Here is a 27969-nt window from a genome sequence, read left to right on the forward strand (position 1 = left end):
TACACAATGAGGGTGTTGGGTTATTTGCATAACATCTCCAGATTACCATACATTCAGCCTTCAAAGGTATGCAGACTGTAAGGCCACTGCTCCTTGATAGGCTGGTGTTTGTAGATACTGTATTTTGCTGTCAGACAACCACACATGAAGTATAAAAGCTAAAAGACCTTCTGCTGGTTAGGCTCTAGAACTGATTCACAAATAAGACTGGTTAGGTGCAATGGACCTAACCTAATGTGTTAGAAAGTCAGGATGATAAGTCAGTGGAGAAGTCAAATAGAAATTATATTGGATTGGGAAACCCCACAACTGAATGGAGATGTTAGTATCTCTATCTTCTGAAAACTCATTCAAGCTAATGAGTAAGACCCTGCTTGGTTGCAGGTGTAATACAGATTTACAATGAAGCTAAGCATGGTATCTCAAATTGCCTTATATAAATGTGGGAAAGCAAAAAATATGTTTTTGCAGCTGCTTTAAAAATGACATCTTGAAGCTTTTTATGCCTTTTTTATTGCTAAGAACTCTAAATATTGTAATGCTGTCATTAAGCAAACTTGTAAACAAATGCAGTTTTGCTTCCAAACCTTTAAAAAAAAAAAAAATCAAACCTACACAAACAAACAAGAACTGGCAAGTGGTAACTTGTCTTGCACCTGTTTTTCAGTAGCTACATAACCTAAAAGAAAACAAATTAGGGACCAAGTACTCTTAATTAAAATAATTTCAATGAAAGCAGTTTGGTGAAAGCTGTTTGCATGAGGAATTCTTCACCAAATAAAAGATGAAAAACTTTCTGAACAATTAACAGTGAATTGTGGTGCACGTCCATGTCATTTTGTATTTAAGTTTTTTTCTAAAAAAGACAAGCTTGGCTGATGAAAATAGAGATGGATCTCTCTCTCTTCCAATCTATCTTTCGTAAGTGTCTCAGAAACAAAACATGAGAAAGCTAAAGCAATGTGGTACACTTGCACAAGATATGTACCACTGATGAATTACATTTTATTAATTTTTACTGTCCCTTCCTGGACCACCTTCTACTATACATCGCTGGACAAAACGATTACATTTGCAGAGACAGCCTACGAAGCAGAAGAGGCATCACAAAAGATATCAAACAATATGCTTCAAAAGGCCCAAATTCAATTAAGTACATACTTAACTATTTTGCTGAACTGGAACCCAAGTGAATCCATATGCAGGGCAGAAGGACTAGAAGATCACACCTGGAAAAGTGCAGCATTATGGAAGCACTATAGAATAAAAGCAGATCGGAGAAGCAGTCCAAAATAATTCTTGATATTTCAGTTCTGTAAAAAAATTCTAAGAATTTTTAATTTTTAATTTTATGAGCTAAAATCATTCTCATATGCAAAAAATGAATTGCCTGATTCTCCTCTCATTTGCACCAGTGTAAGAGAATTGACTCAAGTGGTGTTACTCTTGATTTACAAGAGGATGAGTGAGTAGAGAAAATAATTAGGCAACACAAACACAGACATGAGAATACTGAATTGGTGAGGTACATTAAGTTAATCTATTTCTTTCTTTATTTTCCATTTGGAATAATAATATAGAGGGCCCATACATAGGCTCTGAACACCGTGACAGTTATTTAACATTACAAAAACAAATACAAATTTCTATTTGAAAACTTCTAACAACTAGCAGCTCCCTAAATGCAAATATTAATACCCCAAGACATGTGGCCATTTTTCTAGGTATCACTTCTTGATATGGCTGATCTACTACTTTGCTAATTGACCTTTTTTTGCATGCATGGGTTAGGGATTTCTGGGTTTAAAAAAGTGGTAACAACTAATCTATACTTACATTGATAAAAACAGTTAATAGAAATATTAATGAAAAAATATAGCCAACAAACTTGAAGGGAAGTTGTAGGTCTAAAAATCTGTCAGATTTTTAAATTGAATACCTAAAAATTTAAATTTGCTGCAGAATTCAAATTAATTATTAATGTACAGTTTGTGTATTGGGGATGCACAGCACCCTTGGGAACATGTTTCTAGACTCAGGCCATGTTGAGGCAAAACTTAAGAATCTTGCCAATCCTCTGTTTTAGAATTAGACTGTTCTACTTCTGTGAGCCAAATTCTGCTCCCATTACTCACATGGTTAGGTGTAAGAACACAGACAAATAGTATCAACCGATGGCTTGATTATTCCAACCTTACTCAAATTGATTTCAGTGGAACTACTCATGGAATAAGATACTGCTTAGGGTAAGTAAGCAAGCATGGCAGAATCTGGCCCATGGATATTAAACAGATTTTCACCAATTTAGAATGCCGCTGGGCAACTTAAATGACTAAAAAATAAATAATAAATAATAATAATAGATTTATACAGCACTATAGACACAAATAAGAGACAGTTGACCAGATCCTCAGCTACTGTAAATCTACATAGCTCTACTGAAGTAATTTACACCAGTTGAGGATTTAGCTTGGTATTTTTAAGGCACCTGCCGCCTTCATATCTAAGCTATCCAGCAGAGCACTTAGGCCCATGTATAATATTAAGCACGTGTGTAGTCCTACTGATGTAAATGAGGCTACTCAGGACACGTTTAAGTGCTTTGCTGGATCGGAGTGGTCTAACTCCCCACTCCTGCACTTGCCATACAAGTGGATGCCTGAAGTCGGGGGGCTTAATGTGGCACACCTTACAGGATCAGAGCCTAAATGAAGTACAAAAATAGAGTTCATAACAAAAATGCATTATGTCTCATTCTTTCATGAATAGTAGCATATGGATTTAAGGAAGATGTAATAAGCTAAATGTGATCTACTGAGAGATAGCATTAGAAAAAAAAAGGGATGGAGTTGAGGAAGTAATCTAAATGCTGGCTTCCATTTTTTTTTAAATATTATTTGTTTTGTAAATTAGTGCCTGGGTATCACTGTTGAAAAATCTACTTGAAAGAAGTGGGTCTATAGAAAGCCTTTTATATTTGTTTTGACGAAGAGAGAAATTATCTACAGATTGGTATTCGTCATACAGACAGACCAATCTCATTTGCTCAATAATGACTTTAAATTTATGACTAAATGAGAGCAACTCACTGGCATAATATTGTGACAAGAATCATTCCATCTGGGTTACAACAGCTTTGTGCAGCAGGGCTGAGATAATGATGAAGAGAGAAAATTACTAATCTAATTCTTTATTCTCAGTCCGATAATGAAAAACTTTGCTTGTTTCTGCTAATGTGGAAATAGTGTTTTATGAACAGACTGGTACTTTGGCTTTGATATACTGTGCAGATATTTTAAATAACTCAGGTTGATTTTAATATTAAACTATTTCTTTGTGTTTTGGAGAAGGCAAGGAAGTTCACATTTTGTTCTTTTTAAACAACATATTAAACCTGCATGGAGGCAGTGACAGGGACAGCTATTATGGGTCAGATTTTCAGACACTGGCCTTCATTCAGTTGCAAATAATTGAGGGCATAAAATTACACCTATAATTATCTGTGACCATAAATGAGACCCAGCTAAGGCCAGGCTGAAAAAATTGACCCAGTTACATATTCCATAATCACAGCTATGAGATGTTGATTTATAAACCCTAGGAAAAGAAGCAAATTAGTCGTAACAGTGTCTTATTTAATTTGACCTTTTAAATAGCGTATTCTTTTCTAAAAGAAACAGCTTTCTTAAACTACAGTAGGAATTGTGACTAGTAACAATGCTAAACAAGAGGCTTTGGGTTCTAATTTAGGACTAAACCACAAAGTGTGGCAAATGACCGCACCTTAAGCAGGGAATGGGGGCACAGTCTGGCTTGCCAGTGGAAGGGGTATACCTCTTTAAGGGCAGAGAGACACACAGTAGCTGCAGAGGCAGGTGACCAGAGGAGAGGGGAGATTATATAGATGCAAGCCAAGTAGATATTGAAATAATCATGGAGTTACCTGCACGGTACACTTTTATATGCCGATACTCCAAAACACTTAATAATAAAGTTATGGCCTAATTAAACCATATCCAGTATCTTCTGTCGTTCTTCTGGTATAACTGGACAACATGCAGATGTCATTGTGTTGCAAAGATAGCCCAGAGAAGCTCAGAATGGACTTCAGGTGACAGAATATAACAGTCACTGTATGGGGAAATGGTTGGCTTCTCTTTTTCCCTGTACCCCATGGATGGCTTGCAAGTGTACAGCACTTTAGAGGATATGTATGAAGTTACTGCTATGGAACTGTCTATGTAAGTGAGAAAACACATGGAAAGTATGGGAGCAACTATCTAAAAGCTCCATGTAAAAACAATCGATAACTGCAAAATTGCTCATTTCACCGCATGAAAAAACATTATTGCCTTGAACTTAAAGTCCTTTCTCTGCAGTTTCCTTGGTAATGGGAAAAATATCAAACTGTCTGTTTAAATGTATATTATTTTTTTCTCCAAAGTTTCCTTGCAAAGCTAGTAAACTTGAAGTAAGTAACGACTCCATCTTTGGTTTGATGTAACTGCTGACACAGTATAAATGTTGAATAAGCAGTCAGGAGGCAGGCTGGCTGGCGAGGAGGTCCAAATACTTACTAAATGCCTGAGCACTCAACTCAGTCTGTGTCTACGCAGTATTCCACAAAAATCCTTTAACAAATCTAATTTACACTGGGAATGCTCAGAGGCTTCACACAGATAATAGCCCAGTCATAGTAGCATGGGAGTGACAACATTTCATTTCATAATTATGCCTGTATTAATAACTTGCTACATATCCTTACAATTTTGGTTTCCCAAACAGGAACTTTTTGACTTGGTGCTGACATATAGATACCCCTTTGATGTGTTGTGATCCTGCCACACTGTTTGAATATGCCAAACTCAAAACCAAGAAGCTGGATTTTCATTCTGTTACTACAAACAGTGCTGGTCCAAGTGGGCTTGTGTTTGCTCCATGCTGTTCACCCATTTTCAGTACACATACGTACTATAATATTTTATCTTGTAGGTTTTTTCTCTTCATCTCTAATGCTGCAGTACAGACCCTGTTCTGATATGCTAGGAAGATGAAACTGAAATTGCAGCTCTTTTTTTCTTTCCTTTCTGTATGTTCTCTGTCAGCTCTCTGGTGCAGTCTGTTTTTCTCCAATTTATGTGAAAGCAAATGAAACAATATGTAAGTGAAATAAATAAATGGCAGTCTTCATTGCTTCCTACTTCAGTGCACATTGGGAAAAATCTTTTTTTTAAAACCACATACCAAATGATGTGATGTGTAGAGAATCTGTGTTTGGAGTCCAGCAGGTGTTCCAAATGTAAGTCTCCATGTCCAAGTAATGTTATAATTAGAACTAGAAGCTCTCTGGGTGAGGCACTGTCTTTTTTTAGTTCTGTTTGTACAGCACCTAGCACAACAAGGTCCTGACTTGGTTGGCCTGCATGCACTACCATAAATGTTAAATAAGTAGTAGATATTGGCAAACTATTACAATAGAGAGAAAATACGAAACAGAAATGGAGATCAACACAACTAGTCAGATAATGTTGAGCTGCTGCAAGGGAAGCATGAGCAACCTACTGTAGGGCATCAGATCCCTGTACGATCCCAGCTCTCTGGCAGGTAGAAAGACTCAGAAAAAGCTACAGAAGGAACAATATGTGCAGGAGAAAACTCTAAGGCATATTAACCATTCTCCACTGGTCTCTTGCAGGGACACCAGGCCCCAACAGTCTCTCCACTCCCCAGTCTCGCAAAGCCACTTGCTAGTGGTCAGTCCTTTAAAACTCCAGCTTTCCACAAAGCAAGACTCAGCAGCAGCCTCATAGTTCTCAAAGTCCTGTTATGGTTTTAGTCATCTGTGAATTTTTACCAGTAAATTGACATCAGCAGAACTACCAATATGCATCTGGAGACTATTCATGGACCGTACACAGGGGTAAGGATAAGGGATAGCCTAGCTAATAATACCAGTAGTCACTGGTACTTGTAGCAAATAACGTTACAAGTTCTGCTTAACTGAATATATAGGCAGTTAGATCCTAGAAAAAAATGTTATTTGGGATGCGATTCTTTTTAGAATCTGATTGTTCCTTGCCTCATTCTCTCTAACTGGAATAACTGATTAGGGTCAGACATGCATACAGGATACCCATACATAACAAAAAGCATTACATGATGTCAAAGACATTAGTGTGAAGTAAGGATATGTAAATAAAGGAAGGATATGTAAAAACAAAAATGTAAACTATAAAAGGGACAGGTTGGGCAGTTTAAATTATAAGCGTAAATATGTCAGAAAAAGGCATTTTATTTTGTCCATAATTTAAATTTTAAAAATAATTAAAAAGGCCAAAACATCAATTCAGCAATACCATAATATTAAAAGACAAACAGAGCTATATTGCTTTTATTTTTTATTCGTTCTTCTCCCCTGCCGCTTCCAGTCCCCCACCCCTTTTTATTTAATATACTTTAAGATCTTTGGGTCAGGGGCTTTTTCTTCTTTTATGTCTGTAAAGCACTAACTGCAATTTGGATGCAAGATAAACAATATATGAAAATCATCACGTGGTCTGCACAAATCGTATTATAATGTAGGGAAATATTACCTGCAGCGTAACAAAATCTTCCGCTTTCATCACAAAAGAATGTCTCCTACTGTGAGATCAATCTGCCTCTTTGGTACCAAGCCTCAGGGTAATCAATCCCAAAATTCCATGTCTCAGTGTTACCACAGAGCCTGTAGATATAACATGTGCATGTTGGCACTTACGGTTTCCATAAGGATGCTACTTTATATCACCCCAGATCAAACACAACAGTAAAAGCCTGTTTGAGTCTAGCAGCTATGGCTTCTACCTTGTTTTCACTAACATGTATGAATGTTAGGCAATATCATTTTCAAGTAGACCCTTCCAATATCCCATTCAGTCTTAATGATTATCTAATAAAACACTTGAAATGGGCATTTTGCCAAACTGGGGACCAAACTGGCCCCAGGATTGAGAGGGTAGGGTGACATAAAGCTATCTTTATGTGACCCAGGTGTACTGGGCACCGCTCCAGTGCACAATAAGTTAAACTACTAGGCAAGACTTGTCCATACATTTTTACAGATCTGGGTATTTGTTTTTTTTAAAACACATTTATATCAGGCATGCAGTTGCAGATTTTTTTTTAAAAAATGGATTTAAAACATTTTGACTGTAAAATAAAGGATATTTTGCTTAAAAATAACATGACCTATATATATGTTATGACTTTCATTTTCCTTCAGGTGAGAACACGATTTTTTTTCATAATTCCCTTGCTAAACAACTCCATATTAATTGAAATAATGTGTCATAATATTTCTTTTTTGAAAAAAATAAAATAAATTAAAACTTTTGCTTTTTTTTTTAATTACAAACATTACAAACATTGAATCTATCTCCCCTTGTAAGTATTCTCACACTCCTTATCAAACTGTCTGTACTGGGCTATCTTGATTATCACTTCAAAAGTTTTTTTCTCTTACTTAATTGGCCTCTCAGAGTTGGTAAGACAACTCCCACCTTTTCATGCTCTCTGTATGTGTATATATATCTCCTCAATATATGTTCCATTCTATGCATCTGAAGAAGTGAGCTGTAGCCCACGAAAGCTTATGCTCAAATAAATTTGTTAGTCTCTAAGGTGCCACAAGTACTCCTGTTCTTTTTGCAGATACAGACTAACACGGCTGCTACTCTGAAATCTGTTTTTTAGCTAATTTGATTACAAATAGTCTAATTAAACTGGTTTATAACAAAATATTTTAAAAACATTATAGGTGATGTAGAGTTTCATGTTACTTCCCTAATAAGAAAGGTACTTTCAGTGTTTAAGGAATTTTACTCCCCTATGATATACATATTGTATTATCTCATCTTGCAGTTGGGCATACTGAGGCAGGGAGTTTATGTGGTCTGAAGTCACAGGTACCCAGAGTCAGGATTAGAACTGAGAAATTCCTTACTCCTAGCCCTAAGCTGAGACCATGATATAATATAATATAATATAATATAATATAATATAATTATAATTAATATAATAATTGGAGATATACCAATCTCCTAGAACTGGAAGGGACCTTGAAAGGTCATCGAGTCCAGCCCCCTGCCTTCACTAGCAGGACCAATGATCTATGTGTCTCCCCTAACAGAAAGTTATATGAACAGGAGTACTTGTGGCACCTTAGAGACTAACAAATTTATTTCAGCATGAGCTTTTGTGAGGTACAGCTCACTTCTTCGGATGCACAGAAAGTTATATACAATTCAAAGACAAGCAAACAACTGGGGGTATAAATAAGCACCTTTCTTGGTATATTAATAACATTGCAATTATTATTAAGGGGAGGTTGTGTATTGATTTCTTATAAACAGTGTTCTGAGTTTGCCACTTTATGTCAAAAATTCTAGAAAATAAAAAGCATGATGGTATAAACTAATGCTTGAGCATCCATTTGATATTTTTAGCCTTAGGATTTTTTCCTCCCTCTTGTAAGACTTAAAGTATTCTTCTTTTTTTTTTTAAATGGCAAAAAAAAGTTCTAAATATTTTGAAAAGCTTTCCAATTACACAATTATTCCTTTGGATTTACAATAGACTCTGCAATGAATCTCTAATTAGGAACTTTAAAAATGTACCACCCAGGAGGTTATGTAGATTACCTTGGTAATGTTTGTAATGTGCAATAGAAGATTAAAAGCACTATATAAATGCTAAATATTATCATGTATTATATTCATTGTCTTAGGACAATACACTACTGTAAACAGCTGCTTAACACAGATTTGGTCATGGTAGCCCTTTACTGCTCTTCAGAGTCATATACTAACAAGACCTACTTATGAAATGTTTCATGCACATATGATTGATCTGATGATCAGTCACTTCTAAGTGATTAGGGTCGTTCATGCAGGGAGGGTGACAATGTTAAAAACATCTGCATTCTAACAACATTTTAAAACCTCATTATAAACTCATTTCTGGCAAAATTTCACCTTATTTTTAAAGTCCTTTCTAAATATTGTGTTTTATAAGGTTAAAATATAAACATATTTCCTTTTAATTCCACTATAAATAATGTGATCACAAACAAGACCAGCAAAAGTGGTGTGTATACTGTCTCATTTGGTGCAGCCCCTTACAGACACAGAGGTAACTAACACAGAATCCCTAGAAGGGTTTTCCAAACAATAGGCCTTTATTTCAGTATAGTCACACTTACATTGCATGGACCACAATTGAATCCAGGAAGGCTGTACCTCCTGCTGCTAACCACTTGCAAGCATATTGAAGGCACAGTTCCCCACAGCACTTTAGAGGAAAGGAAAATTTATAATTTGTCAGCATAAAATGGAGAGAAGATACGTATAAACTAGTGTAGTAGTTTAGTTAACTAACACCCCAGCCAAACCTAGGTTTCCCCCAGACTAATTAAGGAAAATTCCTTTTGATTGGCTAGCCCTTCCCACTCATTCACCTCCTGAAGAGTCACCCACAGCTGCTACACAGGCAGATAGACACTCAACACAGAGCTCCACCTCCTAGCAGGGTAAAGAAAGGGCTGACCCTAGTAAAGTAGAGAATCCTTTTATCTCAGAGCCTGCAAGCAGCTTCTGTTACCCAACTGGTTCTGTAACTATTCATGTGCCCCGCTCTCCATAACTCTGACCTCTTTTTGCCTTCCAATGCCTCAAGTACCTTTTGCTTTCTCTTTGCCTGCCCCCTGACACCAAACCCCAGCTCCCTCTCTTACCTCAGAGTCTTCTGGGAGGAGTTTTGACTGCCTAACCTCCCCCCTGGCTTCAGGATTCATTGTCTGACTACCTACATCTGCAGCTGTGGGGTGGGTGGTGAGGCTGGTCCCTCCCCTTATCCACAGGAAGGAGGGAGAGTGTGTACACATCCCAGAATGGGCAGGGATGCAGTCTCAGATCCAAAAAGGTATTTAGGCTCTTCACTTCCACATTACACCCCCCCCATTCACAAACAGTTCCACAGGGGTGTGTATATGAGGGATGGGTTTGCTAGTGCTGGTGGTAGGGAGTTCCCCAGTTTTAGGGAGGGGAGAAACGCTGCCATGGGGGCTGGGAACCATTGAACCAAACTGTAAATCCTGTATAAGATGGAAACCACTTCAAGCCAGGGAGTGCGGCAGCATCCCCAGAACCTCTAGTTCCAGCACCTAACACTGCATAAGATTTGGAGGACCAGGGAAGCGTTATACTCCCTGACTGACATGCTGTTTTAAACTGCAGCATTTTATTAAAACACTTGTCAGAATCTGTCATCCCCCAGCAGCTTGCACAAGCCCCATTGCTGGAGAGATTTTCAGGAGCACCAAAATCCACTGTAGTCATGTCCTTCTCTCACCTCTGCAGAAAAGTTCCAAACCTTAAAGAGACTATATGCTGGCAAATGTAGCCTCGTGTTCCAGCTAATTCTTACACCAAAAAGTAGTCTAAATTTATACTGAACCTTATAGAGGGTTAATGGTACAAAGGGATCAGTCTTCAAATGAGGTTGGGCCCTGCCTGGTGGTGGGAACTGAGTTCCTACCCTGTAGATCATGGCTTGCACCTGGTATCTGTGTAGGGAAGGCCTGTGACCCCAGAGGACTGGAGATGGAGGGCATTCCCTAAACTTAAGGGTAAAGGGGGTGATATTGATGATTGCGCCTTTAAGGGCTGAGCTTTCCAGACAAAGTTGTGGGTGGGGGAAGGTCTTATGCACAATTAGAATGGGACACATAGATCTTTTGCAAGCACCTGAAGCATTAATGATCACTGAACACTATGTGGAACCTTGGGTCCCTTCTAGAAGTCTCTGCAGTGAAAGGGGAACTTGGGGTGTCAGAAGATAGGTGGTGGGGATTGGTGTAGGCTTAGAGACACTTGGTGGGAATTGGGGAGGGCAGCAGAGGCCTATGAGGGGAACTGAGGTGTATGAGAGAGAGTATGTAGTGGAGTGGGTTGGGCACATCAGGATTCAGAATGGCAACACAGGAACATGGAACACTGAAGAGGATGTTCAGAGGTATATGGAGGGAATCAAGTGTTGGGAGTCCCTGGCACCAGTCACTTCCAGATGGGGGTGGAGGACTGTGTAGGCCTCACCCCCCAGGTGTAGGCCTTGTTGGTAAAGTCTAGGGACCTCCAGTGTGGATAGATTAGAGCAGTGGTTCTCAACTAGGGATATGTGTACTCCTGAAGGTAAACAAAGGTCTTTCAGGGAGTACATCAACTCATCTAGATGTTTGCTGAGTTTTACAACAAGCTACATAAAAAGCACTAGCAAAGTCAGTACAAACTAAAATTTCATGCAGACAATGACTTGTTTATGCTGCTCTACATACTACACACTGAAATGTAAGTGCAATATTTATATTCTAATTGATTTACTTTATAATTATATGGTAAAAATGAGAAAGAAAACAATTTTTCAATAAGTGTGCTGTGACATTTTTGTATTTTTATGTTTGATTTTGTAAACAAGTAGTTTTTAAGTGAGGTGAAACTTGGGGGTGCGCAAGACAAATCAGACTCCTGAAAGGGGTACAGTAGTCTGGAAAGATTGAGAGCCACTGGAGTAGAAAGCAAGGACTTTGTGGGAAGTGGATGTTGGGGATTTGGGGAGGAACCAAGCTGAGCTGACCCCTTGATTAGAGGGAAAACTGGAAAGTTGGGGATTTTGGAAGGATGATTGTCTGGCCAAGGAATGGGGAGCCAGGCATTAGAACTGGGGGACGAGGTATTGCTGGAGAACTGGTGACATCAGAAGCAGGGAGTGCTCAAGGAAAGAGAGTGCTCAGGAATAGGAACGGGAATGAACTGGGGATGCTTACTAGGAAGAATGGGGCTTCACTGAACATCTGGAAACCCCATCCTTCCTCTAGGCTTTACCTGTAAAGGATAGGTCATATGGCTATTCTTTCCCTCCCTGTGTGTAGCTTGGGATTTGGTTTGATGGAAGCAACTACCAAACTGTGCATTGGGGTGATGGGATTTATGCACAGAATTAATGGGTGTGAAGTAAATCTGTGTGCACACATGAAATGAATGGAGAGAGTGGAGTGGGTATGGGAGCATAGATAAGGTCTGGGTGTCAGGATGGGGGTATAATATGAGTGGCTATATGTATTCAGTATGTGCATGCTGAATGAGTGGCTGGGTGGCTGAGTGTGGAGTGGATAGATGTCAGTAGTGGAGTAAGTTATTTCTGGGTAGTATGTGTGGAATAAGCATGTGTGTGGAAAGGCAGGATGGAGTAAAAGCAGGTGTGGAATGACTGCATGGAGTGAGCACGAGAAGGACAAATGAGCAATGTGTCTGCAAGTTGATGAAAATGTATGCATCAAATGTATGTAACTTTTTTCTTTGTTTGCAAATGTTGCCAGGTAGAAAACAAACCCATAGAGTCAGCCAGCCATTTCCCTTTTCCAGGGACAACTATATGTATCAAGCAAAGCACATCAGTTGAGTAAACACTAAAAATTTAACAAAAAAACCCTGACATCCGTTTTGGAGTTTCTGACCTAACTCCCATAGCCTGGTTTCCAAGCCCTGCCTTCTTCCAGGCAGTCTCATCCTCTTGTTTCCAAAGCAGATGATTATGTGAGAGGGAGAGGAGTGATGTTTTAGGGGGAAAAATTAACTGAAACTGGAAAAGTGCCCACCCATTTTTTCCCTCATCTCCTTCTATAGTCTCTTAAATCTAAGCCGCACTGAATTCAGTTAAGATTTTTGTGATGAATGTCTCCGCAGAGAGGTAAAAGCTTTTTTGGCTCCCTTGCTGCCAGCCAGTTGGGTTTCTGGCAGGTTGGTGTGGTTTTGGAACAAATTTCATGATCACTTTTCACTGAAAATCTAATGTGAGTGCTGGTAAATGTAGGAGTGTTTGCACTGAAGGTTTGAGGGAATTGAGACTTTTCATTAGAGATAGAATCTATGACAATAGCTTGTTAAGAATTCAATTAAAATCTTTACCTTGGATAAATCTGAATGATGTTGAGCCACAACATGCTGCCACTTACCAGGACATAATGGTGGGAAAAGGTTCTTGTTTACAAGCCAGTAATGTTTACAAATTGTTCTCTCTCCTTTAAATTTTTTTTAAATTCTCTATCAGAATAAAAGAAAACAATGTTCTGCAGAAAAAATGTTTGTTTAAAGTAAGTGGGCTATTAATAGACAGCAGTATGTGTTACTGTGACTGCAGCAAGTGATACAAATATTCCTGGGCTGAATCAGACTGTACATATGCCAAGAATTACTTGAGGAGAAGATATGCTTGAACACCAACCTATTTGTGGTACACCATTGTTATCTGGTATCTGTTGTGTTATAGAGGCATTGGTTGGGACTCTTTAAATAAGATTTGATTTGATAACTTCTGTTACCTTTTTGATTTGTTTACAAACTGGAATGCTTAGATTAGGGCAAGAGAAGAACTTTTCCTGAGAATTTGGAAAATGTAGGCTAAAAGATGTTTATATGCTACCTATCAAAACGTAGGTGTGAATGTTAATACTTTCCCCCCATCTGATGATATTTTGGCCTACATGTTCTCTGCAGTAGTAAGTTTTTAGGGGGTCTGAATGTCACAGAGGTGCAGACAGGTTTAATTCATGAGGCAATTTCAAGAACAGAATTATCAAGGAACATTTGTCTTCCGACACTGGAGGTATGGGTTGCCAGCAACTGATCTAGGGAAAGACCATAGTGGGATTTAAAGAGGAATCAGATATGGTCAGAGTGATGGTATGACAAGGTACTGTTAGTAGCACCTGGGTCACTGGATTTGTTGAAGCAGTGGGAAGAGCAAATTGAAGCCAAATATACATTTTCTGTGTGTGGGGGGGATGGTGAGCACCTGGACGGTAACTGCTGAGCTAATCAGGTAATTGGAAGGATATAGGTGGGAGGAGCCAGCAGCAACAGTAGCTCAGTAGGAAGCTCCAAGGGTGAGCCTGGTCTGAGGGAACCCACTCCTTGCTGTAAGCCTGCGTTAGTCTTTGTTTACCACATATCGCAGTGTAAATGCATCATGGTGAAAAGGCAACAACCCAGTATGTGTTGGTGACTGTGAAACCACATGAACTAGCTAGATAGTGTGGTTCACTGGGTAGCAACAGAGAGGTGATTTTTTTGGCCCTGTTTTGGACAGATTGAATGGGAGAGACTGTTTAAGATCTACTTATTGCACACTTATAAAAGCGAAGTGCATGTTGTTTGGAAAGTTTAATCATTTAGAGAGGCACTCTAATAATAGAATTTGTGCAGCATTAAACTTCTAGCCTAAAAGTGCATACTGAGGTCAGTAGAAGAAAATACTGGAGCATTCTGCAGGAAGTCATCAGTGCTCTTAGTAATTATCAGTAGGGAAAACAAAATTGAAAGCAGATGATATAAAATAGAGGGAAAAAAATCTATGAATTAGCCTGGTTTAGGATTGTATTCCTAATGTGTATTTTTAAGGGCTCCTGATTGCATAGTTATAAAAACACATTGTGTGCTGTTTTTACTTAACCACTAAAGGGAAAAATTCCTGCAACAGAATTTTAAAAGTGTAGAATAAAAATGCATGAACAATACACGTAATCCTTTAAAAATGCTATGCTCTTCACTGTTAACTTATAAGAGCAGAAAAAAAGAGGGAGGTTGTAAGTTTTCCTGCAAACCATGATTTCAGTTTCTGACTCCCACGCTAACTACAGCAGGTTTTTGGATCTGAGGGCACCAGACAAGGAGCTCTTCTTTGAAACTCAAAGGGATAGCTTTACAGCAGTGATGTGCCTTGAAACTGGAACATTTATTCACAGATCAATGGGTGGCATTGCTTGAGAGAAGCTAGCAGCCTTGCAGTCTTATTGCTGTCAGTGTGTTTTGATGTTAGACTGGAGGAGATTTGTCTAACACTTGAAAGGAGACTTGGGAGGAAAAAAGAGAAAAATGAGATCAAACAAAATCTCTAATTTACATATTGACTAAATAGCAATTTTCAGTGCACATACATTGCTGATTTTAATAGTGAACTCAGCTCCACTAAGGCATTGTCTACAACACACAAAACTTGAATCTCTTTACTTGTATAACTAAGGCAATATAAGCACTGCAGTGTGTTATTAAAGTGTTATACTAGCTAGCATACCTTATAGTGGTATAAAAGTGTTTTTACCAGTACAGCATATTCCTATATGGGAATGGGAATAAGCTTATATCTACTTGTCTAAGTACTTTTACACTGATATAACTCTGCCCACATTAGGGATTGGACCAGCATAACTGTTTTATTAAAAATAAATCACACTCCTAAACAGAATAGTTATACCAGTTCAAAAGCTTTGGGTGAACCAGGTCTTAGGCTAAAGCTCCTGCAAAGGGTTAGACTCAGAAATTATGTATCAGAAATTACATGTGACGTAACTGGTCAGCATTTGCCTTGAAATAACCCTTTCAGTCAGGGATTGGACTGAAGTAAGAGCAGTTATGCAGAATTTAAGCATTATTAAAAAAAAAAGCTGTTGTGATGAAAATCTCCAAAATGTGACTGAATACAGTGCTATCATACTGAGTCTGTAACCATCCAACTTGAAACAATAGCTCTTAGAAAGATGGAGACTACCCAGTTTGTCTCAATAAAGTACTAACTCTGAAGCCTTGCGGACCCAAGTTAAATTTCAACGTTATCTATATCTAGTGATCATTTTAGTTATAAAAAATCCAGTTATTCTGAGATTCTGAGTAGAGTTAGAGATTGTAAACAAAGGATAGGTAGCATACTGTAATAAATCCATGTAATGCAAATAGTTATATAAATCATCCATGTGTGCCCACATGATAGGGAATCAGGATTAGACTCCGGATTCATCATTTCTTAAAACACAGGCCTCTACCGCTTGAATTAAAGGAGAACTCCTTTAGCTTACCATACTAGTAGGTTTCACATCCTCCCGTGGACTAGTCTCTAGAGTGCAATTTTACTCAGTCATGGTCACAAAGCCAGTACATTTCAGTACCACCACTACCAACTCTTAGCTGACTTATGCTTTCCACTTATATACATTCATTTGGAGTAGAATTTCACTAATGTAAAAATAATGTTCATGCTCTTATGTAGACTGGAAAATTAGCTTGAACAGCATCATTCTATCAGTACTATTTCTCTTTCATTTAAATATTTGTCCTCAGAGCCTCCCGTAAGTTAAAAGATGACAACACTTTCTCTATCTTCCTTCCCTGCCATCAAGTGGTACAATGTCAGAATCTTTGTATAGTATCAACTTTGCATCATGCTACTTATGCTATCATTTTAGTATTGATTATGGCTGATTGTGATGTAAGTGAAAAATGTGCTTCTTTCATGTACATAGTTACATAATAGAGGTTTAAAGTCGTATTTTAAAATGAACATTACAGATATTCTTTTAGAGCTAGATAGAGACTAGAAGGATCTTTTGGAATTGACCCAAGACCAGATTTGTGTCAATTAAGGAATAAAATTTGCATACTCAACATAACACAACATTTCTAATTACAATATAAATTATATGCTTCCCTGTAAGGAAAATAATTTACATCTCTGTGGGATTTGGGGTTTTTTCATCGCTTAGTATATTTAAATCCCTTTTGTTGGCTGGATTCATAACCCAATTTTTGTCTCTAGATTTTTGTTTGCCTGTTTCGTGCTGGGGGGAAAATGCATAAAGTATATTAGTTTTATTTTAATTCAAATAAAATTGTAGTGTTGGTACTGTTTAATAGAGACACTTAATTGGAACATGAGTTTGGTAAATTATTTCCTGCAGTACATTTACCCTGTTTATTCTATGTTTAATCTGATACTGGTGAATTATGTATCTGTAAATTTTACCCTGTAGTTCAAAAACCATTTGAAGTAAACTTTCTAAATGTCTAAAGAAGAAAGCATTCAGGAAGAAGTATAGGTAATGCAGAAAACTGCTTAGTGACTTGCATGGAGACAAACACAGATCAGAAAACAAGTGACTGTGGACTTAATACCTATTTTAGGTATGAAAAGTACATGTGTACCAAGATATATAACTGGGTACATTTTATAAAGAAACATTAATAAAAGTTTTTAAATAAATAACTCTAATTAAAAATGTGTATAAAGCAAGCAGCATAGCTGAGGGTCTATCCAAAGCACACTGAAGTCAATGGAAAGACTCCTATTTACTTTGATAGGCTTATGGAATCAGATCCTGACTCAAAGATACACACTTACATATCTGAATGAGAACTGAGCCCTACATATTGAGAGAAAGTGAAAGAGAATGGAAGATGGGAAAAGTACATATTCTTTTATATTAATATCCTGTAGAATTTAACAGGGAAGAAACCAGTAGGATTCTTTAGAAATTAATCTTCCATCCCATGTAATTTAATAGGGAATTATATCCTTTCTAGAGAATATTTGAACAAACATAGAATTGGATAGAGATTTACACCCTGCTATAGAATTCCATATGTTCCTTTAAATATTCTAATAAAAAATAGGACTCTTCCATATAGTAAAAGTGAGTGAATCTTAAGGGCCATAACTTCCCCTCCTGCACAAAATCCATGATTCTCATGTCTCACAAGCTTCATTGAGTCATCACTTTGATGAGGTCGGAGCTGTGGTGGTATAGGTAAAGCACAGAGTGGGGGGAACAAAACATTCACAGATTGAGAATCCGCAGGTATAGACAATACAACTCCACAGATGTTAGCAGTGACAGATTAGCCTTCATCGGGCCAGAGATGACAAATATTGTTGATTCCTACCCCACTTACCAACTCCACCTAAAGAAAATTTGTGAAAAAACACTTCTATAAGTCTGCTGGCACCAGATTTGGCAAAGGGTTAAACCTGCAAGTGTATGTGAGAATATTATGTATTACAGTGTCAAACCAGAGTTTGCAGGCCTAGCACTTAGAAAAATATATATTTTTACTTATATGGAATTAGTGAGACTCAGCAAACATGGAACCCCATGATTCCACTGTTGCAGAGTCAGTTTTAAGAGCAGAACAGCATTTTAATTATTCACTCAGTTCCAAGTGCTAGGAAGATTTAATCCTGTTATGTTCAGAAGCATAAACCTTCTCACATTTATAGATGGACAGAATGCATCCAGTGATAAATATGTAACCAGAAAGCCTTTCTAGTTTTATAAAATAATACTACTAGGTGTTACCAGTTTATTTCTTTATAGCAATTAATTTCGCTCCTAATCTTGCAGTCTTTGTGTGTAAATTTGTTTTTGAATAATCTATAACTTGCTTCCAGAACAGTCAAGTGAAAGGTAGTTTATCAGAGTCTGAGCAACTGTACCCTATGCTGCTTGATGTATACAGCAACAGTCCAAATTCGACAGACTTGCTTTAAAATATTTTAACTGGTATCCAGAGGAGCTTTGTGAAGTAAGGAATTGGAAGTCTGAAGCACAGATGCTGACCTATATGTATTCTGAAATTTGCTCCCGGTTAGTAGATGATGGAGATGTCTTAATGGCTTTTTGATTCTAAAAGAGTTATTCATGCTCCAATTTTTTTCTCCTCTGTTCATGCCAGGCAGTGTAGCATAAGTATTCTGTGAGCAGGGGTTTTCAGAAAACACAAGTATTTGATTAAACATAGGTGTGTTTGGAGAAGGACTCTATTGTAAGAGATGACATATCTCTACATTTTGTTCTATCTGTGGTTTTTTAAATATTTATAGACAGATTTAAATTTACCTAGAATGATTTTAAATTAAATTTTAAAGGAATATGGTATTGTGTATTTAAACAGCATTTTTCAGTGAAGGTAACATGAAGAAAAGAATTGTAAATCTTTTAATTTTTGAGGGTTTTGGACAGTCAGGCAGGTTTTGAGAACATTTTCATTGGCAATATTTTTTTTTCTTTTAGGGATATTTTACTAGAGATTTGTTCTATAATAAATTGAATCTCCTTTCAAGTCTCTTGTAGAAAAAGTACTTTCGGTAAGCCTTTCACAATAGTTTTTCATTTGTTGAAGGGTCATGTTTGTATATTTAAAAAAAAAGAAACAACCCTTAAGATGTCTGATTATCAATATATCTTCAGATTATCTAGAGCTGTATGCATTTGCCTTGTCATATTTACCTTTTCAGCATGTAAGGGTCCTGGGGACTTGCTCTGAGTTTTGTACAACATTAAGAAAACTCTTTGCTAAATAAACATTTCTGTACATCTTTTCTTCTGCCTATGTACTTTTTGTAATGTCAGTACAATATCAGGAAAATGTCCACTCTAAGTAAAATTTGTATCTGTTTTAAGCAAGGGAAAATATAATTAATTTATTTGCGTTGTAATGTGGAGACTTGGGTAGTTTCACTATGCCACAGCTTGGGCAAACCTTTCTTTGGTTTTGATCTTTGTGTATTTGCCCCGATTTTTATTTTGAGTGTCAGGTTTGAACAAACTCAAAATCTCAATTGAGTTCCATATGTTTTCTCATGAATGTTGTGAAAAGGCAAACTTCACGTGACTTCAATATAACACAATAATTTGGTTGCTACCTATACTGAGGTTGAAAGATTTGTCAATCTTAGTGGACCCTTTGTCAAAAAAGGTCTGAATATAGTACTTGTAATGGAATAAGAGACCAGATGAGTTTCATATAGCTTTGTCAACATTTCACATATCTCGGTTCATTGTACCTGATCCCTTATAGGAGGGGAGGGAGTATTCTGTATATTTTGGCTCGAACCTGTAGGTTTAAGAGATTCTGGGATAATACCCTTGTGAATATGTAGTTGCTTCTATCATTTCATTTTCTGAAAGTGCTCCTATTTAAAACTTAAGATACAAAGTAAAAACAATTTATGAACAAATATATTCATATCAGTCACCCTAGGACTAATGCCCATATAAAAACCTTCCTGCTTCACCCACATTAAAATTCTCCCACCACCCTACTTGCTCTCAGTCAAGCCATCTCCAGGGAAATCCTGAGTAAATTGATGGCTTTTGATAATGAAAACAGGACATCTGGAATGTTAAGGGATTTTGTTGAAAAACTGATATTAAAAAAATATTTTAAGGTGATGTCTGCCCTTTTAATTACAGTGCACATTTGGAGCGCAGAGCAGATGGCTTACTGAGCCCAGCAGTATGTTGACTGAACTTGAATGGCTGTATTTTTCAGAAAATTCTTAAATACTAGAGTCTAGAAATGTTAGGCTTTGATCTGAATTCCTGGAATATGAAAAGGTGAAAAAAGCCTCAATAGCCATAATGTGTATGGATCCTGAAAGGCTGTTTTAGTCCTGAGCTAAATTGATTTCTGCCTCCACGCAACTGTGTTTCTAACCCAAGCATACTAATGTGCTGCAGGCCTCCTATGCACCAGTTATTTCACTTGACTGCTATTATTATGGTTAAAGACTGTTTTCATAGCAGCATTACCGGTGCTCCACTCCAAAGCCTATAGTGTGGATCTATATTTATTAGGACTTAATGTAGGAATTTTTATTTTATTTTTGTGCTTCTGGAAACAATATTACATTTCCTTTGTTATAAGATTTGTAATACAAGGCAGCGTAAGTCTTAGATAAATCATTTATACCAATCTGGAAAACACTGCTAACATACCACGGTATGTTAATAGCTCTTTACAAAATAATACTTTTGAGTTCTACCACCTCAGTAGCTCTGGATAGAAGCTACCCAATATTTCTGTCAGTGTAAATATTTCATACAAAGCTTTGAGTGCCTAGTTACAGACTCATTTACTGTGGCCCTTAACTTTCACAGAATGTAAGAATGTACAATTTATTTTTATGAACATACATTATACTGCATTGTATTTCCATAGGGCATTGAAGACATTTTAATTTTACTGGTATCAATTAGTTCTTTTAAAATCAGGATAGAATAATTATGCTATGTGGTTTTCTTGAAAAAGCTTTATTGGTTTCTTGTAGCAATATTAGCAGTGCAATATTGTATTTTCCACAAGGTAAAATTATAAATTAATATGCATCATTGGATTACTGATTGTCTCCTCCTTTACAGTTAGATGTGAGAACTACAAAGCTTAATGACCAGGAACAAAATATACTTCTTGAAATGTAACAGTAATGCTTGACTACATGACTAAATATAAATATGTACAATGGAGACTAAATATACTGATTGATATGAAGGCCATAGGCAGTTTTATAATAATACTAACAAAAATCATCTGTATACTGAAGGATCTACAATCATAACGTGATTAGTTGTAAGTAAAGAATTCTGGTCAGATCTAATAAAATAATGAGAAATTATAGTTGGAAATTCAGTTCTCTGCAAGGTTTCTGAGAAATTGGGGTGGGGAACAGACAGCAAAACATGGGGAATTTTGCTATTTTTTTTTTAATGGCACAAGATAGGGTTCCAGTGTAATTGATTTTTGATGGCAGCCTTATATGCCATTTTACTACACGATTGCAGGGCCAATGGACATCTGCAGACAATTTTGGCAAAATCCGCTGACATTTATATCCCAAATTTGTGGAAATTTGCTGGATGTTACTTTTAACTCATAAGCTATAAAGTATTATACTTCGGATAATTATACAATTATGTGTATACAATGTTTCCCTCCATAATTAGGAGGATCATGTATAATTTACCAAGTGCCTCATTATATTACATCTTACTCTTTTCTGTGCTTTTTCAGATACAGAACTGAGCCTTGATTTGTTTTGAATACAATAACCACTCTTTCATGTTCCCACTGATCTTTTGTCTATGTATCTTAGAAAAAATTGCAAAGTTGGTTTTGCACACGGTTAGCTATAAGCATGCAGCCATAAATACTGTAGCTGCAGAATGCAATGGTCCATTATTGATCAATCTGCCACTAAGAAAAGAAAAATATGTTCCTGAAGTGTAAACAGAAATAATCAGTTTGCTAACAATGCAAAAGAGAGGCTTCTTGCCAAGTTGATACACACATTTTCTATTAGAAGTCTGGGTAGGATTTTTTTAGAAGACCTGTTAGTTCATTAATTTTGTGAGAGGTGGTATGGTAATATCAAAATCCTTTTATCTGCTTTGCTAGGCAGATTTCAAATAAGCAATAGAAATAATCAAGAAGGATTAACTTGTTTTAAAGGCGATTTTTTTCCCCACTATATGGTTATAAATTACCAAATATGGGTTTAGGCCACCTGTGCACTCCTTCCTCATTGCTAGATCACACACAAGGGGCATCTAGCCTACTGCATTAAGGGCTCCCACCTGCAAAATGTTGAACAATGTGATCCTGATCTAGCAATGACTGGTGATTACTCACCTGAGGCAAATTAAGCATGTGCTTAGGTGGACTGGGGCCAGAGTGCTGAACAGCTTGAAGTATCTTGCTCTAAAAGTTGACTGGAATTAAAAGTTGTTTCAAGTACAAAGGTACAGTTCTGAAAAGCATTTTCATAGATAATCTGTTATGCAGTAAATTTTCAAATCACTTGCTATCCTTTTTACTTACGCTATTCAGGGCTGTATTATATAAATACAAGCTTTAGAATTATTATGGAGCACATTCTGTCTTCAACAGCTTGAACAAAGTACTTTTTAAACCAATAACACATGGTAAAATAAAATGTAACATCTAATATGTGAGGCTAGCTATTGTTTTTTTAGGTAAGGTAGAGCTTTAGGCGCCTCCCAGAATAGAATCCTTATTTTAGGTAGAAGAGCATTGGATTAGCTTCTGCTGGCCTGCTTGTATACACAGATGTGTTCTTAAGTAGGAGATCTGTATTCCTGGGACAAAATGATGTAGCTCTTACTCTCTTGTTTCAAATCAGCAAATGACTTACCTTAAGCTTATATGGGGTAATAATTATAAATCTGCCTTTAAATGCTTGCAATTACTTCCCAGACTCCCGCTAAAAGAAGAAATTAGTATATAATACTTCCAGAAAACTTTATCACAGTAACCAATGTATTACTTGTGACAAGTCTCTCACACATAGTATCATATTTGAGTGCTTTTGCATGGCTACTTGCATCTGTTTGAGTATTTTAACAAATAAAAGTATAATTTGTATTTTTTTTTTATTGTTTTAAATCGTATGCTGTGATGGAAAGATTAAACTGCAATATAATGTTTTGTCACTAAGTGGCATTGTGTGAAGAATACTGCAGCACATCTTTAGGGAGTGCTGGGGACAGGCTTTTTTGTATATATTTTTACAATAAAGTTGTTGTTGCTAGTGTCCATTTTGCCTCTGTCTTTGTGACTAACCTGATGCATGCTAAAGTTACTAAATAGTGCTGTGTACTTTGGGCAGTTTTACACAATTGTATCACAATGGATGCCTACCTTATAATAGAATTGCCAGGTGTCCGGCTGGTGGTGCATCAGGACTAAGGCAGGCTCCCTACCTGCCCTGCCTCCACGCAGCTCCTGGAAGTGGCCGGCATCTCCCTGCAGCCCCTAGGTGCAGGAGTGATCAGGGAAGCACCGCATGTTGTTCCCACCGCCAATGGGAGTTGTGTGGGCAGCGCCTGCAGGTGCGGGCAGCGTGCACTGCGCAGAGCCGCCTGACCGTGCCTCTTCCTAGGGGCTGGACATGGCAGCTGCTTCCAGGAGCATTGCGGATCCAGGGCAGGCAGAGAGCCTGCCTTAGCCCCGTTGCGCCATTGACTGGGAGCTGCCTGAGGTAACCACCGCCTAGCCAGAGCCCACACCCCAAATCCCCAGTCCCAGGTCAGAACCCCCTCCTGCACCCAAACTCCCTCCTGGAGCCTGCATCCTGAACCCCATCCCTCACCCCAACCCCCTTCCCCAGCCTGGAGCCTCCTCCTGCACCCTGAATCCCACATTTATGGCCCCACCCCAGAACCCGCACCCCCAGCTGAAGCCCTCCCACATCCCAACTCCCTACCCCAGCCCAGTGAGAGAGGGAGGAGGGCTGGAGTGAGCGGGGGCAGGGCATCAGTGAAGAGGCGGGGCAGGGGTGGGGCTGTGAAGGGGCGGGGCAAGGGTGTTCAGTTTTGTGCAATTAGAAAGTTGGCAACCCTACTTTACAAAAAACTGGTGCATAATTTTTTGATGTAAAATGTGGAAATTTCATGACCACTTAAACTTGAGGATTCACTGTGTCAAATATTATAGTTTTATGGATCAGTAGCTACCTCTACATTATCAACTAGAATTAATTCTACACAGAATCATTCAAGCGTTGAAAATCAGAACATTTTAAAAACCCAACATACGATATTCTGAATAACATTCTCAGTGGCTTGTGGGTCATAGAGGCAGCTCATCATTTTAATGAACATACAGTCATCCTGCTAAATGGAGACTCACTCTGTTCTTTTGATGAGCACACATACAGTAACTCCTTTTGATGCTGATACTTATTTATGCTTGTAGAGAAAAGAGAACCACTTAAAGCTGAGACTTAAAATAATATCTAAGGGCTTGGCTACACTGGAGAGTTGCAGCGCTGGTGGTGGGTTTACAGCGCTGCAACTTAGTAACTGTCCACACCTGCAAGGCACATCCAGCGCTGCATCTCCCTGGCTGCAGCGCTGGCCGTACACCTGATCTGCCTCAGGTATAACGATGATGCAGAGGGGCTGGGTGATGCAGCGCTGGGGAGCAAGTGTAAACAGTGATTAATCTTACTACGCTGTAACTGACCTCCGGAACCTTCCCAAAATGCTTTAAGTACCAGATAACATTCTTTGTTTTGTTGTGATGCCTCTCTTTGTTTTGTTGTGAACTCCGGGCTCCCGGAGCTGCTTATCTAAAAAACAAACACAGCTCCTGTTTGCTGGAGCAGAGGCAGGCAGGGGAAGTCCTTTGGAATGTGCACAGCTAGTGTTTGCTAGTGTTTGCTTGAGGGGAGAGATAATTTGCTTGAGGAGAGAAGCGGGGGGAGGGGCGGTCCGTTTTGAAACAGTTGCTTATGTGGTCTGAAGGCTATTTGCATTTAGTGAATAAGAGAGAGGTGGGGGAAGGGGTGGAAAGTTTTAAAATTATTGAAGGTTGGTGCTGTGTATCTTCCAGTCTTTAGAACTTGCAAGGCAGGGAGCTCACAAAAATCACCTCCAAAAATCCACTCTCTCTGTCTCCCCCACGCTCCCTGTCACACTCCACCCCACTCGCCTCTTTTGAAAAGCACGTTGCAGCCACTTGAACGCTGGGATAGCTGCCCATAATGCTGCAAATGTGGTCACACTGCAGCGCTGGTAGCTGTCAGTGTGGCCACACTGCAGCGCTTTCCCTACACAGCTGTACGAAGACAGCTGTAACTCCCAGCGCTGCACACCTGCAAGTGTAGCCATGGTCTTAAAGAATTCTATTTAATCACCATTGTAAATGTCACTTTTCAAACCAGAGTGACTGCTGATTTTACTGATTAAATTAGAAACGGAGTTTTCATTTTACCTTAGGCAATATATCACTTGCACCAAAATGACCTTTCTACTTCAGTAACCTATTTGACAGCCAACCAATAATTTTTCAGAACATGTACGTGCTCCTTACTGTTAATCTGATGCTTCCCTGTGGGAGTGCTGTGGCTTACGTAGCAATTATTAGTAACAAATGGGTCAGTACATCATGACAGAAATATAAAACATTCAGCTACTTTCGAGAAAGTCTTACTGAAACTACTTTTTTTGGGCGGGGTGAGAGGAGATTAAAACTGTGATACATTCTGCTGTCTACTGGTGTTCACCAAAGCACAGTGTCTGTACTTACCATAGTGGAATCACATAGAATCCTAAGAGCTCGTGTTCTATCCCACACTTTTAAAAAAACTCATTTAACTGGCATGGGAAATCCCATATGTTGATGTTACAAACTCTCTTCCTTTAAAGATGTCAGCAAGATACATTGGGTCCCTAATGCTTTATGTTGTTTACCAATATGTTCTCAGAAACTAGTATTGCATTTCAAGGAGCAACATCAGTACATCACACAATTTCAGCTATTGGAAAAAAAAATATTCTACGGAACCTTCACATTTTTGGCATCACCAATGTTATGACATATACCTGAGCAAATAATTACAGTGAGATGAGAAATGGAAGATTGCAACTCAATCCCATCCCATTTTCAACCAAAGTGTGGATCCGAATCTGAGTCCTAACTTCACCAGAGTATGTAGTGGCTTTTCTAGTCCTGGCATATCTCCATTTGAAATTATAGTCATGATTGAATAAACAAACTACAGAGTGGATTTCTTTTTTTTGGCAGGGGGCTACTTAGCAGGAATTTAGCTTGCTTATTAATCTCTTGGAACCAGTAATGGGGATATTATCCACATTCTCACTAACTGCAAGTGACAAGTGAACTGGTGTTTAGAAGGATTGTAACTCCTGACTGTTGGACTTACTGGAACCTAATGTTCAATATCGTCTGTTCAGTTTCACCGGAGGATTTTATTTCATTTATTGTTGCTGCAAACAGGATATGGCACATAGAAGCATTTTTTTCACTTTAGTGGACTGAGAGCTAAATTAAAATGCTGACAAAAAGAAAACCAGCCAAGTGGTGTGAGGACTGATAAAGTAGGTTGGTTTTATTGGAGAAGTTCAGCAGAGTTAGAAATACTGAAGAAGCAAAAATCTGTGATCTGGCACTTCGCTTTCTCTCACCCCAAATGAAAATTAATAGTGTACTTATGGTCTAACATGACTCAATGGCTATAGTGTTCACAAAAATAAGACTTCTAGAAGCTTATCTGCTCACGGTCATTTTATATTTTTGCTTTAGTTGCTCAGGGTTTTTTATTTGAGGGAGGGGGGAAGAGGACTAATAAAAAGCTTTCAAGACAATTTTGCAAATTTAGAAATCATAAAAAGATAGGGCTGGATGTGTACTGACTGATACATCATACCTGCCCAGCTGCTTGAAAATAATCTCCCCAAACCCATACAGCTTTTCTGTCAGGCTAAGGCTGCCATATTTCATCAGTCTCAGAAAAGCTACTTCCAGAAGTATAAATTCACAACCCTAGTTATCTGTGATGTCATTGTGATGACACCCTAGCAAGTAATATTTCTGGATATTGTGCTTTTGGGGCATCAGAATCCAAAAAGACAACACCCACAATTCTCCAGATAAGGTTTGATTGGATAATAAAAATATCCACTAAACCCATATATTTCCAATTTTTTTCTTTGCTTCTAGAGATATTAAAAGCATTTTTCTAACCCATCCAGCCTGTATCCGATAGAAAATTGAAAGACTTAAAAAATTCTATAACCGTTTTCCTATAAACTCACTGGGTTCTATTATGCCCTGACTTAGATCCAACTCAACCCGACTGCTCTGTTCAAACATTTAGTCTTAAGTCTCTAAATCATAGATGTAGCAAATTATTTGAATTAACTTTATTTTTAATTTGATACAGTCTTTTAAAAATTATTTTGCTTTCCTGAAGTTCAGCAGGCAGGGTGGGGGGAGGAAGAACACTTTTATAGCAGTTACTGTTGATAATATGGTAGAAACAAGCACAGATTTGCTGAGACAATGTTTTTCATATGAATTGCCAGTTTGGAATATTTTTGTTGTGAGCTGGAAACATATATCTGATAATAGAAAACTTAGGAAATATTTCCTAAGATCTTTCTATGAACAGTATAGCTATTACTCATATTATATAAATGTCTCAGGGACATCCAAAACCTTGAGATAATTAGAGAGTTGGATAACAAAAACTAGGGGGAAGATCTTCAGATGGCATAAATTTTCTTAGTTCCAATTAGGGTGACCAGACAGCAAGTGTGAAAAATCAGGACGGCAATAGGAACCTAGAAAAAGACCCCAAAATCGGGACTGTCCCTATAAAATCAGGTCATCTGGTCACCCTAGTTCCAACAAAGCTATTGGATCTACACTGATTTTCACCATCTGAGGAGCTGAACCTAGGTGTAAATTAATTTTAGATTTAAGGGCAAAAATATTTTGGACAATCCAG

The 27969-nt window shown here is 38.0% G+C and overlaps 1 protein-coding gene and 1 long non-coding RNA gene across 5 annotated transcripts in view; one reads left to right on the top strand and one right to left on the bottom strand.

Annotated features, from left to right (window-relative positions):
- Positions 1-10444, bottom strand: part of LOC123377891 — a 44427-nt gene extending 33983 nt beyond the window's left edge. For 2 of the 4 annotated variants that reach the window (XR_006582379.1, XR_006582378.1), the window contains exons 1-3: positions 10387-10444; positions 9239-9327; positions 6594-6724 (exon numbers count right to left, since the gene is read on the bottom strand). This is a non-coding gene — a long non-coding RNA (uncharacterized LOC123377891). Of the gene's footprint in view, positions 1-1526; positions 5128-6593; positions 6725-9238; positions 9328-10386 lie in introns of those variants that run through there. The other 2 variants (XR_006582376.1, XR_006582377.1) reach the window with 2 other exon arrangements.
- The window catches only part of LOC123377890 (connector enhancer of kinase suppressor of ras 2-like), a 474233-nt gene that overhangs the window by 463 nt on the left and 445801 nt on the right, over positions 1-27969 (top strand). The window lies entirely within an intron of this gene.

Source organism: Mauremys mutica, chromosome 9, assembly GCF_020497125.1.
Source record: "Mauremys mutica isolate MM-2020 ecotype Southern chromosome 9, ASM2049712v1, whole genome shotgun sequence".
Taxonomy (NCBI): domain Eukaryota; kingdom Metazoa; phylum Chordata; order Testudines; family Geoemydidae; genus Mauremys; species Mauremys mutica.